This window comes from Typopeltis vanoorti, chromosome 5, assembly GCF_054136105.1.
Source record: "Typopeltis vanoorti isolate ZY-2024b chromosome 5, IOZ_Tvanoo_1.0, whole genome shotgun sequence".
Lineage (NCBI taxonomy): Eukaryota > Metazoa > Arthropoda > Arachnida > Uropygi > Thelyphonidae > Typopeltis > Typopeltis vanoorti.
Window position 1 is genome coordinate 69,257,416 of NC_143553.1, and position 18,246 is coordinate 69,275,661.

General features: G+C 34.9%; 1 protein-coding gene across 2 annotated transcripts in view; it reads right to left on the reverse strand.

Moving 5' to 3' along the window:
* Mgat2 (alpha-1,6-mannosyl-glycoprotein 2-beta-N-acetylglucosaminyltransferase) overlaps positions 1–18,246 on the reverse strand; it is a 210,597-nt gene that overhangs the window by 186,121 nt on the left and 6,230 nt on the right. The window contains exon 1 of one of the 2 annotated variants that reach the window (XM_090393160.1): positions 2,113–2,229. The exons of the other annotated variant lie outside the window; for it this stretch is intronic. The gene's annotated coding sequence lies outside the window, so the exon portion shown is untranslated. Of the gene's footprint in view, positions 1–2,112; positions 2,230–18,246 lie in introns of those variants that run through there. 2 annotated transcript variants of the gene reach the window in all.

Genomic DNA, 18,246 nt, shown 5'->3' on the forward strand with positions numbered 1-18,246 from the left:
TTAAAAAATTAAAGAACAAAAAAAGCTCCTGGGTCAGACGGCATTACTAAACGGGTGATCAAACTTCTCCCCCGAAAAGCAGTAGTGCACCTGACCATAATTATAAATGCAATCCTAAGTCTTCACTATTTTCATTCCACCTGGAGACTGACCGATGTAATTCCTATACTGTACATAAGCCAGGCAAGGATCCTCACCTGCCTCAAAATTATCGTCCAATCAGTCTCATCTCCAACCTAGGCAAGATTGGGGAGAAGGTCATCCTCGCACGTCTTCAAGCCTCAATAAATGAACTAGACATCCTTCCTAAAGAGCAGTTCGGCTTTCGGCAATACCACAGTACCACTCACCAAATCCACAGAATTGTGGAATACATTACTATCAGCTACAACTGGCGTCAATACACGGGAGCTGTTTTCCTTGACCTATCCAAAGCATTTGACAAAATATGGCATTTTGGATTGCTACATAAATTTATCTCAGCTGGTATCTGAAATTGACACATTTAGTTAGTTCATATCTGCAAAACAGGACCATGCAAGTCAAGATTAACGGCACTACCTCATCTCAGCGACCCATCTTGGCCGGAGTGCCAAGATGGGTCGCTGAGATGAGGCTCCACTGCTGTTCACTACTGGCTCCACTGCTGTTCTCTGTATACATGTCTGTTATCCCGCACAACCCAATGACAGCCACCTGTATGCAGATGACACAGCATTATTAGTCAGATCTCTCCGACCACATTTCGTTACTAGAAAACTTCAAGAAAACCTTCTAAAATTAGAAAGATGGTTCTCCAAATGGAGACTGCAAGTAAATCCCCTAAAAAGTTCAGCTATTCTCTTCACAAAAAGGTCGATATCTCCTGTAGGAGACATCTTATTATTCAACACCAAAATTCCCTGGCCGACGGAAACAAATTACTTAGGTGTCATCCTCGAAAAAAAATTAACTTTCAACCAACACATCAAGGCTACATGTACAAAGGCATCTAAAGCCATCGCTCAGATCTACCCCCCCCCCCCCAATAAACAGAAGCAGCAAGCTAAACATTAGAATCAAACTGCTTTTATACCAGCTGACGATTCGTCCTATAGTTACTTATGCTTCTCCAGCCTGGAGCCACACCTCCACTGCAAATATTATCAAATTGCAACGGGTTCAGAACAAATGCTTGAGAATGATCCTAAATGTCCCATGGTTCGTCAGAAATCATCAACTTCACCGAGATACAAATATTCCTTATATCTTCTCCTTCCTACAAAGTTTAGCTGCAAGGTTCTTCCTAAAGACGTCCACTCATCCCAATGACCTAGTTCAGCAAGCTGTAGCCTATGAGCCTACGGATACATTCAAACACAAAAGACCAAAAGCCATTTTAACTTCCTTCAGTGATGTATAATCTCCATGCCCATTCTGGGCGAGCAAACTGCTCATAATATTTTCCCTCACTGTGACCGTAACAGACAACGGGGAATATGAAAATTCGCTTCACCACTTAAGTCATAAATGTCAATTGTCAATCTCACCGAATTATGCGCAGGGAATTGAAGAGGTTCGGTATTGGCAGTTGCATGCGTATATGGAAACAGTATTAAATAAAAGTTTTTAATTCAGTTGCCAGTATATGCGAGTTAACTGTACCAATATGTCATTGATACAGTTATAATTTTCCAAGGTTTGAATTTCGAACTCTTAGAAAATAAATTTTAAATTCTTTTGTCTTTGAATTAAATTTAGCTTGTGTAACCTCGTGGAAAGATATGATAGCACAGACCAGAATAGTGAAAAAAAGACAGGATTCGATTCTAATCGCTAACTACAAGATTTTTTTAACGGTCGAGTTATTTGATCTTTAGTGCATATAAACAGTTTCTTTTCTTCAAGAAATTCGAGCGTTTCCTTTAATCTACCAACTCAGAAAAATAGACTTTATAGCGCATGACACATACAAATAATAGTGGTCAGAATTAGGAGCAAGAGATGCCCGGTAGTTGTCGTCTGCCATCTTCTCATTACTTTTTCACCTAGAGCCACAGTTGCAGTGGTAAAAGGAAGAGACCTAAAGCCTATCGATTTCAAAATTCAAGGCTAAAAATTATGCGTACTCACTTTTGGTGAATGAAAACACGCTAGAAATTTAAATTATACAGATCTCGAGGTATTGAGATAGGTGTAAACAAAGACAATCACATCAATCACAGGCCATGCAAACCATCCTACTCTTTTGGCTATCATCCCAGCTACTAGCGTGAAAAAGAGAGACTGACAAATCACATAACAGCAATCACGTGATTTTCCGCGTGCTTTTTTTTTTTTTTATTTTTTTTTTTTATTCATTATCTTGAATCGACGAACAGACTACAAGTTTCTTAATGATAATTATCTTATAATATCTACTTTACGCATGTTGATTGCCTTTAATTTAATTCGCATAAAAAAAAAGAACTGAAATTAATTTTAACGAAATGTTACTAAAATGTTATCCTCGTTATATTTTATTTATAGTGATGGGGAAAGGGATAAGCGTTGTTTTCGTAAATAACCTTCGTAAAGAACTGACGATAAATAGAGATCTATTGTCCTTATAAAACTCATTTCTTTTTATATAAATCCTGCCCACCAAAGGTTGTAAAGCTACAGTACATTAGTATTTTCTGTGTAAACATCAAATATTAGTAAACCTATGGTATAGTTTGTTTGTACATATGTCTTAAAATGTTGTCTAAATATACAGATCAGTAGAGGTAAAACATTGAAAATAATATGACACGGGCAGTAAGAGAGATCTGAAAAAAACAACACTAAGGACATCAAGAACAAGGTTAAAAGATAAAGCAGAAATGAGGCTGTAACTGTATATTCCTTGCAAGTATCGCTTATCCTTTCAGACCGCACTGATGCACATTTGCTCTGCATTTTTTACAGGAAATTCGGATACTGTGAAATATTTTATTAATGGAATAAAAGAGGCGACCGTGACGTGAGCTCTCAGCCTCCATGAAGTGTTGCTATTTCCATGGTAATTAAGAAACAAAAACTCCTGCAACTCATACGGAGTTCTGGTATGTTGGCTACTCAGTAGGGCTTGTCATATTCTGCACACTCAGAGAATTTCCTAAGAATTAAAATTATATACATAAAAAAAAGCTCAAAATTAAAATTCCGAAATACACATATACACCACGGCTAGAATACAAATGAATAGCGATTCTTTATTATTACATCATATATCATTTAGTTAAAAGACGAGTTTTTATGATAAAGAACTACTAATATACGTTACACTTATGCCTACACAAACAAGTTTTATCTTCTGTGGGTGCTGATAGTATTATAAAAGCTATTGCAAGTCATAAGTATAACGTATATTAGTAGTTCTTTATCATAAAAAAATTGCCGTTTTTAGTTTTTTTAGAAGAAGGATTTTAGATTGTCTGGAAGTTGACAGAAATATAAAAACTAATTTTTTTTTTTAATGAGACGCTCACCCACAATAAAATGGCTAAAAACCTATGATAGGTGGGCTAAAATATTTCTTTTAAGAAATATCCACACCAAAGGCGGGATTGGAACCTACAGTTGACTGGAGAAGGGATATGCTAACCACTTTGCAAATCATGCTTCCATATAAACTCGGAGTAAACCAATCGACTGCAGTCAAGAGAAGGGAACTGCTAATAGTAAAAACAAGTAATGAAACGATCTTAGACAAAAACTAGGCGCATTTTGCAACAGCAGTCTTGTGTAGTTAGATCATATACATGATCTAACTACAGAAGACTTTTTTTTATGTATATAATTTTAATTCTTAGGAAATTCTCTGAGTGTACATAATATGGCAAGCCCTACTGTGTAGCCAACATACCAGAACTCCGTATGAGTTGTATGAGTTTTGGTTTCTTAATTACCACGTTATCATCAAAATTGAACATGGGTTCGTTTTAGGGCTTGCAATTATACCGATGTTCTGGATCATTCCATGCAGTCTACACTATGGAGGATCTTTGGAAAACGATTCAGTATTAATATGATGACGCACCGTGTTATAAAGCAAGGACTATATAATTAGCGTGGTTTGAAGAAATAAGAGTGCAAGATTAAACTGACAAGCAGAGAAATTCAAAAATCTCTATGTGGTACTTTTGGAAATAATTGGAAAGTGGATGAGGGCAAAGTCAATGCGCCCAATGTATCTATAGGAACTGACTACTATTATCAGAATTTAGTGAAAAATCCATTTATGAGAATTTCGGTACACCGTCGAACCATGGGTGGGGGGTAGGTGGGTGGGCAAGGTGTATTGAAGTATGCGAAAATAAAGGATGATTTGTGAGACAGATATCCATTCTCATGGCAACATATACTTTTGTATCCTTTAATTTTAACAATAAAATTATCCATTTTACACCCAAGACATTTACCAAATTTAGCTTTTAATGAGAAATTTTTAAGAGGATTATAAATTTCAGATTTTATCATATTCTGTTTAACAACGTGAGAATTTGTTATTTTCCATTGTTTCGAAATGCTATGTCTCATTTTTTTTCATTAAAATGTCCCGATTTATTTCAGGATTGAGGAAGACCAGCCAGAACAGAATTGCTCTATTTGCTGCACATACGGACTGGCCTGTCTGAGAACTAATAGAAATGTTTGTTCATTTTGTGAATGTACCTGAAAATGAATATAAAAACGCAATCAAGCAGGAGTGTGTTTTAATATTAGTTTAACGGAGAAAAATGAATAAATATTTTCATTTATAATCATTGAATGAAGTAGAGAGAAACGAATCAGATCATAGTTCCTATTTTGCTATAAAAAGCATCCTGCTGATGATGTATTACAGTCGAAATACAATGAATTTCCAGGAAGGTTACAGTGCATATTTTAAAACTAAAAATCAAGAAGGGATATTTCAAGAAAACAACAGCAAATTTTTCGCTTGCACTATTTAAATATTTTATTTAAAATGTCAGGACAAGCCAATGTTTGTGATCGGAAAGTTGAACGCTCTTAGCGGTTCTAATTGTCCTAATTTTTAGATACAAAAAAAAAAGTTGGCGAAATTTTCATAATGACCGTAAAATCCTGGTGGCTTAATGTTCTGTTCAACAAAAAATGTATACCATTAGTCACTTTAAAGAAATATCTAGGAAACGAGTTTGTTAAGCTATGCTTAATTCGTGTTCACTTAGCAAAAGAGACTGGAGATAACTGATATAACTTTCAATTTTTGAATTAAAAAGAAATTTTAAGCTTAAATTTGCCCTACAGAGTAATAAATTAATAATAATAATGAATGCACTTTGCAATATAACAGCGACAATTTCATTTACATTCTCGCTGTTTTCTCTTTCCTGTTTATTTTAATATCTAATAAACTTCATAAATTATGTTTGAATTTTCATTTTAGATGAATTTAATTTTTTTAAATGCACTATCTATTTATTGCGTAAAGTTCGCAAAAGAATCACACATAAATTTCACATAGCAAAAGTGGAAAAAAAATGCTGATAAAAGAGGACAGAGAAAAGATAATATCCTAATATTTTTGGAACATACAGCAATTGCACTTTCAAGTTGTATATGTAAATCAGCCTCCATGTCTACGATGTAGCGTATCTTAAAATCACGAAAAAAAAACATGCCCATTTATTTATTTATTATTATTATATATTTTTTTTTAAGTCGATGCATTAGTTCACAGAGCATAAATTAATTAGCGGGTAGCACTGATGGCATCAATCCAGGTCGCAAGATGGCAAATTCCAAGGGCCGAATAATCACAAGATAGATAATTATGCGTACTTTTAATAAAACATTAAATGATAATAAACAAGAAAAATATTTTAATCATGTAAATTGTATAAGGATGTCTGTATGTAACAATTCTTGTTCGATTTGCAGCGCATAACAGCTTGTGCATTATCTGTTTATAATCTTTTAGTTCGGATTCATTAGACAAATATTTATGTCTACCACCTTTTCCGTTTCAGATACAGTATATGTTGCTGAAACAGGATGGAATAAGCCGATAGCAGTGGTGCGTTAAGGACAACTTATTGCCGTCACTTCCTGCACGTGTATGTTCCACCCAAAGCAAAGCTATAACGTTTCAGGCCATTAATCTATTCATCTTTCCTTCTTTAACTGCGACATTTCTAGTAGAAAACACTTAACGTTTCTCACTTCAAACTGCAAAATAATTTGAGATATTTTAATTTACTAGAGAAATAGTTGGATACTATATATCGATATCTCAAAACATACGAAAACGTTTCGCTGTGGGTCTACCACCATCACTATGTTTATTTTATTTCTTCAAGTATATTCTCATTGGAACTGTATGATAACTACATTTTTGTATTATAACCGAAATGAATTACGCATAGGCTACCACGATTTAGATTTAGTAACCGCTTATGATCCTGGATAGTGCCCTAAAAAGTATAAATGAAACAAGTCATACACTACTGAGTAACTACAAATGATGTGGGCAAGCACAAAAAATTTATTTCTTAAAAAGTAATGCACATTCAAAACTTAAATCTACATAACCATTCTAAAGAACAACTGAAAGAACTTTTATTTTGCGCATGATTAAGAAATGATTTGTATTTTGACCACTAGAGTACCGTACCAAACGTAAAATGGAGTATCAACAACAACAAAAAAAGTTTGATATTTCATTTTGCGTTACATTCGACGATTTCAAGACTCCCACTATTATTATTATTTTTTTTTTCCTGCGTAGATTCGTGAAAGAGGAGTTATATTATCGGTCTGAACAATCTGAAGAATAGTGTTCATCGCTGAAATGGTCAAAAATTGACGATCGCCTAGTAAAATTTATTATTATTAATAATATTATCATCAAACGGGTACTGAGTATATCCATAGAGACCAAGATGCATCGCTTGGAGGTGATCTGTTGTTCTTTCCCCTCCTGTCATATATTGAAAAAACGCTTTACATCCATTTTGTTAAATCCTTTCAGCACATTTTCTTCCATCCATGAACCAATATATTTTGTAACCTGTAAATCTTCAATCTATCCTTATCTGCCTCTGAATCCTCTCCACCATTTCTACATTCCCCAAAAACCCAAACCACCAAATCTGAGGATCCAAGCATCTAGGTAATCTGTTGTGTACTGTTTTGCCAATTTCTGTAAGATAGCCTATAAACTTTAGTTCCCTGCCAACCATGATCTCCAAATTCTTGGCCTTATAAATTTCCGGCAGTGAAATCCTGTCAATATAATAAAAATAAATACATAATTCCTCTAACGCCTTTTATTCCTCAAAGGAAGCAAAATATAATATACAGATCAATATGTATATTAATACATATTGAAACTTTTCAATTCAAAGTTGTGCATAACCACAACGTCAGCATAACTTAGCATAATCAGCAAACAAATGAACAAATGAAACATAACCGATTGGATTTCCTCCAATATCATTACAATACAGATTAAACAGTAATGGTCAAAGAACACAACCTTGCAGACATTACCATTACTGGTTACTTGCCTAACCTTTGATTCCAAACGGCCATACTTTTTGATTCATCTCACCAATCCCATATACATCCACATTCACTTCAGTTGACTTAACAGATCACCATGCGGTATCCTGTCAAAAGCTTTTGCAAAGTCCAACAATATCGTGTACACATTGCCTTTATCCAACTGCAAGGTCACACTATCGCATGAAGTCGAATATAGTCTTAATATGTATAGGACAACAAACGGGAAAGTGCGAAAAAACTCTTTAAGTTAATTTTTACATGGTGTATGCTTGACTTTTGTACGTGCATTACTTTATTTAGGAATAAATTTTTGTAACTACTCATGAAGTAATGAACCGCAGAAATTTTTGGGAGTTTATTTTTAGTCCAACTAACAAAGATATTAAAAATCAGATAGATGTGTCCATCTATCTGATTTTTAATATCAAATCAAAATGATCACCTTGACGAAGTAGAGGACTTTGTACACCTAGGATCACACATCTCATATTCCTTAACAGACATTAAGACAAGAAAATAGAAAGCACTCCAGTTCAACAGAAGTCTTAATAAAGTATGAAAGTCGAGCCTCATCTCAAAGGAGACGACGATTCGTCTTTGCAAGTGCACTAGCTAGTCCATTTTTCTATACAGCTCCCAGACCTAGAACATCTCAACAAAAGCAGCAACCAATATTATAAATAGTTTTGGAACTACTTGTCTAAGAAATATCCTGGATTACTCCTGGCAAGACCACATTCCCAACTCAACTATATTAGATGAAACCCAGCAAGATCCTCTAGTCAGCACTGTTCAAAGAAATCAAATAAAATGGCTCGGCCACCAACTCAGACATCCACCCTCTGCACCTTTTGATGCTCTGATCCTGTACATCCCTACAGATGAAAAAAGAAAAAGAGGCAGACCCCGAACTCAGTATTGGAAATACATCAGCAATGTTTTCCCCCAATTCTCCGCATCAGCGATCCATCAATTAGCATATGACAGAGAAGTCTGATTTTTCTTCACGTCATTAGAACCTCCAAGTCCTATCTTAGTGTACACAGACTACTTATTTGTTTTGATTGGTTTCCCTATTTATAATTGTAAATTTATAAATAAACGATGATGATGAACTGCTCACATCATTTCATCATCATGTAGCTCCCTCAATGCGAGGGTGCAGCACACCCTATATGTCCTTCCAGTCCTCTCTGTTGGCAGCTTTTGTTTCAGCATAGACACATGGTCGTATCCATGATCTCATATCATCAAACCATGTCCTTCTTTTTTACCTCTTGATCCTCTTTCTTGAGGATTTTGGAGGCAGTTGATTTTCCAACAGCGACTTACGGATGTGAGACTTGGAACCTAAAGAAGTCAGATAAGAAAAGGATATCTGCTTTTGAGATGTGGTGCTACAGAAGGCTGTTGAGGATATCATATACTGAAAGCCGTACAAATGAATGGGTGTTAGAAAAGATCAATAGAACTTTAAGGCTCCTTAAGGATATTGACAAAAGAAAGTTAAAATATTTTGGACACACTGAAAGGATGGAAGGAAGACTTCTCAGAACAGTAATAGAAGGTAAGGTTCCTGGAAAAAGAGGAAGGGGGTAGACCATCAATGAGATGAATGGATGGTGTTTGTGTGTGGAGCAACTAATCTTCGGAGAGTTGAAGTCTCCAGAAAAGCAAACAACAGGACTACATGGCGAGGCCTGGTGTGGCACATCACTGAGCATCGGAGTGACCATATGGCATCTGTGGATGTCCAGTGAACATATACGGTAGATATAGATCCTCTTCCAATAATCTTTCCTTCTAAGACTATTAGTGTCCTCTGTCCTGCTGATCCCCTCAATACATGTTCTGCCAGTCTCATCTTTCTCTGGATCATTTCCTGCAATAAAGGTTTCTGTGTTTTCATTCTCTGTAGTACCTCTGCATTTGTCACGTGCTCTGTCCATGAGATTTTTAGGACTCTTCTGTAGTACCATATTTTAAAGGCTTATCTGTTGTCTTACCCTCTTCTTGAATACCCAGGTTTCACTTCCATATGTGAAAACTGACCAAACTAATGTTCTTATCATTCTCTTATTTGTCTCTATACCCACAGAACTTCTGAAGAGATCTTTATTTTTCCAGAAGGCATCTTTAGCTATGGCGGTTTTTATTTTTATTTCTTTATGTTTTTCATCTGTAAAGTAAGTACCTAAATATTTGTATTCTGTTGTATGCGCAATTTTTATATTGTTTATGAATATTTCTGGCTCGGATCTATTTTCTTTTAAGACTCTCATAAATTTGGTCTTTTTTTTTTTTTCATTTAAATGTAGGCCAAATCTTTACCTTCTTCAGTTAGTAGGCGCAGTAATTTGATTAATTTGTTTCTGTTATCTACAATTAGAATGGTATCATCAGCATATCTAAGACTGTTGTATTTTATACCACTGATACCGATTCCTATATTTTGTTTTTCAATATTTTTCATCACAGTCTCACTGTAAATGTTAAATAGATTTGGTGAAAGGATGCAGCCCTGTCTAACCCCTCTTTTTATTTTCACTTCAAAGTCTCTGAGTTAAACAGCTGCATTTTTTGTTTGGATTAAAAAATTTTATTAGTTTATGTACATGATCTTCTAGGTCTAATTCTTTTAGAATATTACATTTTAATTGTGTTTTACTTGATCGAAGGCTTTCTGAAAGTCTATGAAGCATATATATGTTCCTGTTCCTTTCAAGTGATCTTTCTAGTAAATATTTTTAGTTCCAGGATAGCATTAATGGTTCCCATTCTTCTTCTGAAGCCTTTCCGTTGTTCACTTAGTTCGCCAGTTAAGGCTCTTTTGATTTCTTTGTTAATAGTAGTTAAAATGATTTGATGCATGAGAGATTAGGCTCACAGTTCTATAATCTTCAGAATTTTGGACATTAATCTTCTTTGGAATCGGTATGCAGAGCGATGTTGTAAAACATCCAGGTAATTCTATTGTTTTATAGATGCGCTGAATGGTGTCCACTATTGCAACTAGTCAAAGCTTTCAGCAGTTCTGCAGGGATGCCATCACACCCAGGGGATTTATTATTAGGAAGATTCTTGATTATGTGTTTATCTCATTTTTTGTAAATAGAGTGGTATCTGTTGCTGCACATAACCTAAGGCTCGTAAATCATCGATCATGTTCTCTTCATCATCATAGAGATTTGATAAATATTCCATCCATCTCTCATTTATCTTTTCATTATCAACGATTATGTTTCCATCTTTGTCTTTGATGTTGTTAGATTGTGTTCGTTTTGCTTTTCCATTAAGTTCTTTCACTTTCAGGAATGCTTCTCTGGTTTCGTTCTTTTTTGTAACATCTCTATCTCAGCGCATTACTTATCCATTCTTCTTTCAGTCCCCTACATAATTGTTTGATTCTCTTATCCATCGATTTATATTTTAATCTTTCTTCTTCATTTGTTCTTCTTATCCATGCTCTTCTTTCATCTACAAGGTCAATTACTTCTTGCGTTATCCACGGTTTTTTCTTTCTTTCTTCATGTTTACTGATGTGGTTGTTAGCAAACGTTATGATAACTGTTTGTAGTTTGTTCCATTGAGAAGGTTCACTTTCATTTTGTAACTGTGCAGCCAGTAGTTCTGAAATGCAATAGTAAAATTAAATTTTACTGTTGCATTTTGTGGCAACTGTAAATCCCAAGTATTGGTTTGTTTCCATTTAATTTTTAAATATTTATCATTAGGACTAGTCTATGATCAGATCTACAGTCAGCAATTGGCATGACCTTTGACTTCCTTACTCCATGGAAGTAACGCTTATTGATCACAATATAGTCTAACTGATTTTTGTATCTTCCATCAGGACTTTCCCAGGTGTATCTTGCTGGATTTTGTTCAAAATAAGATTTAGTTATGATAAGATTGTGTTTGTTACAGAAATCAACTAATTTTTGTCCTCTAAGTCCAAATGGCCCCACATGTTCTCTCCACATGTAGATGTTCTCTCTGATACAACTTTTGCATTCCAGTCGCCCATAACACAAATAACTCGATTTATCTTGCCTCCAGCTACCTTTATACACCAGTCTATTTCATCGTACATGCTATCATCATCTATTTCTTCATTCTGTTCTGTAGGAGCGTATCTGAATGATAAGCATATCTCTGGGATTGGCATTCACTAAATTTGCTATTACTATGATTTTTTTTTTAAAATAACATAAGTGACTTTGTCAGCTGAAGTATATAATTTATATGTTCTGTCATTTAGAAGTTCGACTCAAATTCAGACGAATCCTTCCAAGAGGTTTCACTTATTCTCAATATATCAATATTCAGTCTCTCAATTTCTCTCATCACATTAGCCAATTTCCAATGTTTATTCAAACCTCTTACATTCCAAGTAGCAATCTTCAAGCAATTTCTGCGTTGAGCTTCTTTATAGCAGTCACTGTTACATCACCCTAACACCACCACCGTTCCGGGCGTATTGAGACCACCCGAGCTTTATTTCTCTTCTGTTGAGACATGATGCTTTGCATAGCGGCAGTTTTTACGAAATGGGCCGCCAGAACCATCCAATCCCCAATATGAATGGAAGATCGCAGCTGTCTTGGTTAGCGGGTCTCTTGGACCCGCTAACCAACGAGAGGCCTACAAAGTAGTGCCACCGACCATTCCCCTCATCCAGGCCAGTGGACTGGATCACATCATTTAGTCGTTCTATAATTTAGCATGGCAGACGTCGTCGAATGTGTTGGGCTTTTCTGAATTGATTGTCCTTCACCCGAGCTTAATACTGTATATATACTGTACATGCTTTGTTCAGTATATATGCTTTGTTAGTAATACTGAAGTAATAACATTGAATTTGTCTATCAGCATTTAAAATCGCCATCAAAACAGTCCCGTTTTAATAAAACTTGTACAAAAGCGAGTACCTCCGGAATAGGCTAAATAAAAGGCCTCTAGCAACAATAACTGGACTGATTTTTTTTTCTGCCATCCTAGAGTCATGGACGTTACATAAAGCTATCCAGGAATCTTCTAATTCTTGTTCTTCAACCCTTTAGTCCAATGCTAGAAGAAGGTCCCCACCAATTCTCTCCATTCCATTCTCTTTTCAACTTTTCTTATCTATTGCAATTTAGCAATCCTAACAATTTCATTTGCAATGTCTTCTTTAGTCTTCCCTTTTACCTCATGATATTCACAGGTCTCCATTCTGTTAATAATTAAGGGCCTAAAATATTAACAATACAAGATGGCCTAAAATTTAGGCCATCTTGTATTGTTATATCTTGCAAAGTATCCCATCTCCATTTTGCATGCATGATATATTTGACAATGTCCTGTACTTGTTCTTAATTTTATCAAAATGGGAGGCGTCACATCAAGCATTCAAACAATCACATCAATTCCTTTCCATTCTTCTCTGGATTAAATTAAAATAACATATCTTTATATATTGTCCACACTGGTGATTATTCATTCAATTCCTCTGTTGTTGTTTTTTTCAGCACTGAGTTAGTTAACCTTGGACTGTAGGGAATGGTATCTCCCCCCCCCCCTCACAAAGACGGAATAGACCTTGAACAGAACTTGTTAGTATTTTTCATGCAAGGTTAAGGTATAAAGTGCAAACGTGGTAATTCGCAGAGTAGATGTATCACCTTAGATTAACCTGTCTGCAGACGGAAGGCCGATAATATATATATATATATAAATCAATAAAACCATTGATTGATTAATCTAATTGATTAATCATACAGATTATTTTTACACACACAGAATACAAAAGTCCAGTAATATTTACTGTTAAAAATTCCACACTGAGGTATTTCTTAACTGTGTAGACCAGTGGTTCTTAACCTTTTCGAAGTCACGAAACAGTTCTGATTATTAGAAACATTTGGGGAACACCAAGCATTGGGTCATAAAACTAACAATAAAAATACGCATGGACTTGCCTTTTATAAAAATGGAACTTATTTTACTGCGGTACTTGAACTTGTCAGCTTTTGCAGATTTCAGCAATATCTAATCTAATTTGTGATATAGCTACTTTCATCTCTTTGTCTATATTATTAAGTCTTTACCGCTTTTTAATTTTTATATTGGTTAATATTGAGAAACCAAACTCACACAAACATAATGTTGAAAACTGTAATAAAATTTTCAGTGCCCTTGTGGAGAGCGCTGGGTATTCGGCTTGGACAAAAATCCAAAATTCCTCAAGAATTATTTCAGAGAATTTCATTTTTAGAGTACGATCCGTAGACAAGGTAACTAATTGTTCTTCTTTTTGTAACGAAAATTCACAACTCGATGTATTAACTGTGCCAAATGGATTTCGTATTCAGGCATAATTGTATGTATTTAAGGAAAGCAAGTAACTTGAAATCTTTTCTTCTAATATTGTTAAATGTTCTGTTATAACGAAAATAATTCCCTCGACATTTTTATTATGGAGCGAAGGAAACATATCTACTGTATCTTTTTTTTTTGATACGCTGTTTTTCCAAAGAGATACTTTTTTTCTGAAAAGCTGACAATTTGTCAGCGGATGTCAAAATATTTTCATTTCCCCCTTGGGTACTTGTATTAACGCTATTTAAGTAATTAAAATATCGGCTAAATATGCTATTTTAGCACACCAAATATCATTTTGAAGACATTTTACAAAAGCATCTGTACCTTCATTTTGAAAAAAGGCCCATAATTCATTCTTAAGTTCTAAAGTTCGGAATAGTACTTTAACCCCTGGATAACATCATATTTCAGTGTGCAAAAGCAAAGATTCATACTTGGCTTTAGTAGATATCCAATTTTTTTTTTTTTTTTTTAAACGTCTTAACTTGATGTATTTTACCATATTTACAACTTGATCTAGTACAAGTTTTAATATTGCCCGTAATGTTTTTGAAACTAGTGATTCTCTGTGCAAAAAAACAGTGCGTAGATATAATATTTGGGTTTATTTTCTTTGCAATGGTAACAAATCCTTTAAATAGAGCCTACCATTGATGGGGCACCGTCCGTACAAATTCCTACACACAGCTCTAATTGAAATTTTAAAAATTTCCACATATGACGTAAAAGAGTCAAAAATATCTTGTCCTGTTGTACGTCCTGTAAGTTCTCTGCAGCCTAGAAATTAATTCTCTATTTCGTTTTCATTAAAGAAACGAACGAATCCTAGTATATGAAGCTTTACCGCTAATGTCAGTGAACTCGTCAATTTGTAAGCAAAATGATTTTTGGAAAGTTTATTGGCAACTGTTTTCTCAATATCATCTGACATATCTTTAATTTTAATTTTTATTGTATCGTCCGAATGAGGAATTTTCATAATTTCCTTTTTTGCTTCGTCGCCAAACCTAATGTTTACTATTTCACAACATGCTGGTAAAATACGAGACTCTGCTATGGAATGTGGTTTTAATTTTACATTAATTCATCATCAATTACATCATTCCTTTATATATATAAAGCAATTTTGATTCCGTGAAAATATAAATCGTTTCCGTCATCAGAAATAATGAATATAACTAGTATGTCAATCAGAAAATATGCGGTCGAAACTAATAACTAAATTGATAATACATATTATTTAATATAGTTTTTATCCAGTCGCGGGCTGCATGCGGCTCGCGGGTCTGCTGTTGGCCACCTATGCCTTATATGATGCAAGTTGTGCCTTATCGGAAATTTTTTAAGTCTTTTCAAAATTTACTTGTTTAATTTGCATGGCCAACAATCTCTTGAAATAATTTTTAGTTTTTGAAGCAAGATTGGCGTGCTTCGTTGGAAAAGTGGCGTTTCAAATTAGCAGGACCCATTACGCTATTGGCTAGTTTTCCCCTAATAGAAGACACTGGGGTATAGGACATTCTTCCCCAATTGGTCCATGTAAACCGCAACTTAAATATTCGTCCGAATATTGTCTATTCATTTTTCTTACTTTACTACATATAATACCGTCTTCTGTATGAGACGTATTTGCAGCAACGTCATTACTACTATTTCCAGTTGTACTTGCTCCATCATTAATATTTGCCTCAGAATCACGTTTTCGTTTAATAATAAATTTATCCATTGTGTGCTACTACGATGTTAGACAACCCACAAACCAAACACACATTACTGAATGATTGTAAAAGAGACGCTTCTCCCCCCCCCCTCCTTCTGCAAGCACATGCCCTCTAAACGACAGTTTGTGACATCTTTCACATCTGAATGTGTGAAAGATACCACAAACTGTGATGTGACATCTTTCACCTGCGGAACACCTGTAACCAATTCGCGGAACACAAGTGTTCCGGGGAACACCGGTTAAGAACCATTGGTGTTTCTTAAAAACGGGAAAAATCATAAATATGATTTTTCCCGTTTTTAATATTTCTGGTCTATAATATTAGTGCCTTCTGCTTAGCGGCTTATTGTTTGTATCGTTGCTAGTATAATTCATCAGGCCCTTAAGGACTTTTTAAGGAATAGCATAGTTTGCAATGTTTCTGTATTCAAATAGTAGTTTGTTTAACACAGTAGTTTTGAAACTTTTTTTTTTTTTTTTTTTTACAGCCACATCTCATTTTTGTATATATAAAAAAAAATCATTATAACAATATTGATCTATAGCAGGGGTTCCCAATCTTTTTGTTTTCTAGAGCACATTCTAAACTACCGATAGGGCGACGGGCACCATCTATTTTTTCAAGCAATTTTTTTGAATTCTCTTGTTAAATGAATGCAACTTCGAATGCGCGTCTACTTTACATTGTATGCGTTTAATAATCGTCATGTGTCATTAACGCATGCGTCATATAGCATGCCATGAATGGTTGCGTGATGTGCACGTGATTATTTCAAACTATACAGCACACGGTTGAACAGCGGCGGGCACACACAAATTGATCGACGGGTGACATGGTGCCCGCGGGCATAGGGTTGGGAAAATCTGATATATAGCTTTCTTAGTGTAATTTATTCTATGCAATGTCAAGTTAAAATGTTCGTATAGCTTTTTTTTTTTTTTGATAGTAAAAATTTACTACAAACCAAACTAAAACATCACAAATAGGTATTTATTTTAAACTTGTAAATTTTAAAAGTTACAAAGGAGGGATGCTTGAAAGCGTAGAATTGCGAAGTGCTTGCTGTGTTAAGAACATCTGATGCATAACATAGACAGAAAAGCAAAGGGGATTCATGTGCATTTTCCCCAAAACTACACAAGAGGGGGGGGGAATTTTAAATAGTATATTTCTCCCCGAGCACATAATGCCATCAATACACCACTTACTAAGACTTTGTAATATTTCTTAAAGTGCTGCAATCTCGTTTACAAAGTTCCGCACAACAGGTTACTTTTTAAATTGCAGTGAATTGGAAAAAATTGAGAGAGAACAAAAAGGGTGGAAGCGTTAGAATTTTTTGAGGGGGGAACAGTGAAGTTTAGGGGGGGGATACATGCAAAAGTACACAAAATGATTATTAAAGCACACCGTAATAAATAATTCTGTGATATTGTACTGATCGATGCGTATCTGGATTGCAAATTTGGTCATCTGGACTTCACGGGAAATGGAAACATTGGGAAAAAATTAAATACATTTTTATGAATATGAGGCGCGATTAAACATTAAAACATAAGTGCGTTTATTTAAGAAGTATTGTAGACGCTATCTGAGAGCAAGAGAGTCATGTCTCGATTTTTTTTATTATTTTTTTATTATTATTATTGAACATTAACTGTAAATACGTTTATATGCGTAGTGTCTGTATAATGAAGCGCCTCTCCCTAGATGAGTTCTAGACTTCATTCAGATACTAAATAATAATGCTTTACATCGTTTGTTAAGCGGTCGACAGTTTTACAAATAAGCCTGAGATCAGTTTCTGTTTCTTTTGCTATGGTAGTACAACGTAAGCGATCGCAGACAATTCTAAGAATGCATTGCATTTGCGCTCATTCGATCTTGCAAAAGAAGGAAGGGTAATTTGATCAACAGGTGGAGTGTGACATTACACAAAGATAAGGAAGTTGGGTACTAAACCTTTAGTGTAAAGGCTGATTGTATAAAAACGAGCACAGCGGACACTGAAGTAACGATCATGTCGTTTTGATTATATTACTTATAATAAATAGGTGGCACAACAAGTTGGAAAATGTCACGTGAACCTACGATAAACTTGTTTTCTGTGTGTTTGCTATTTCGAAAGAGGAAAATGTAAGCGTGCCAGTATCATACACTAGTTGTCGCTAATTTTGCATGTGTTGAAATCATATTACTCATACTCAATTCCGAGACGACGTAATGGTTAGAGACCTTTTTAAACATTAAACGAAATAGTAAGCGGGAGGGGGGGGGGGATCAGAGACAAACCTATGCGGAAGTTGACGATTATTATGGGTAATTAAGTATTTAGCAGTAAGTGTGCAATAACGAAAAACAAATATGAAATCTGTCTCATCTCTTCTGTGGAAAAGTTTTTCTTCATGAAAACTAAGTATATTTTCATAGGAAAGAAGGAAGAAAATGCAATATAAATCCGGTTCAGTAAAAATATAATTTCGTGGAAACGAAATAACTGCAAGTTTTGTTGTTTTTTTTCTTCCCAAGTAACCCAAAAAAAACTTCTCAAGTTTCCACATTAACAGTGAAGAAATGGCCTTTAAGTCATTACAAACTAAGAAAAATACTATTTTAAAGTTAA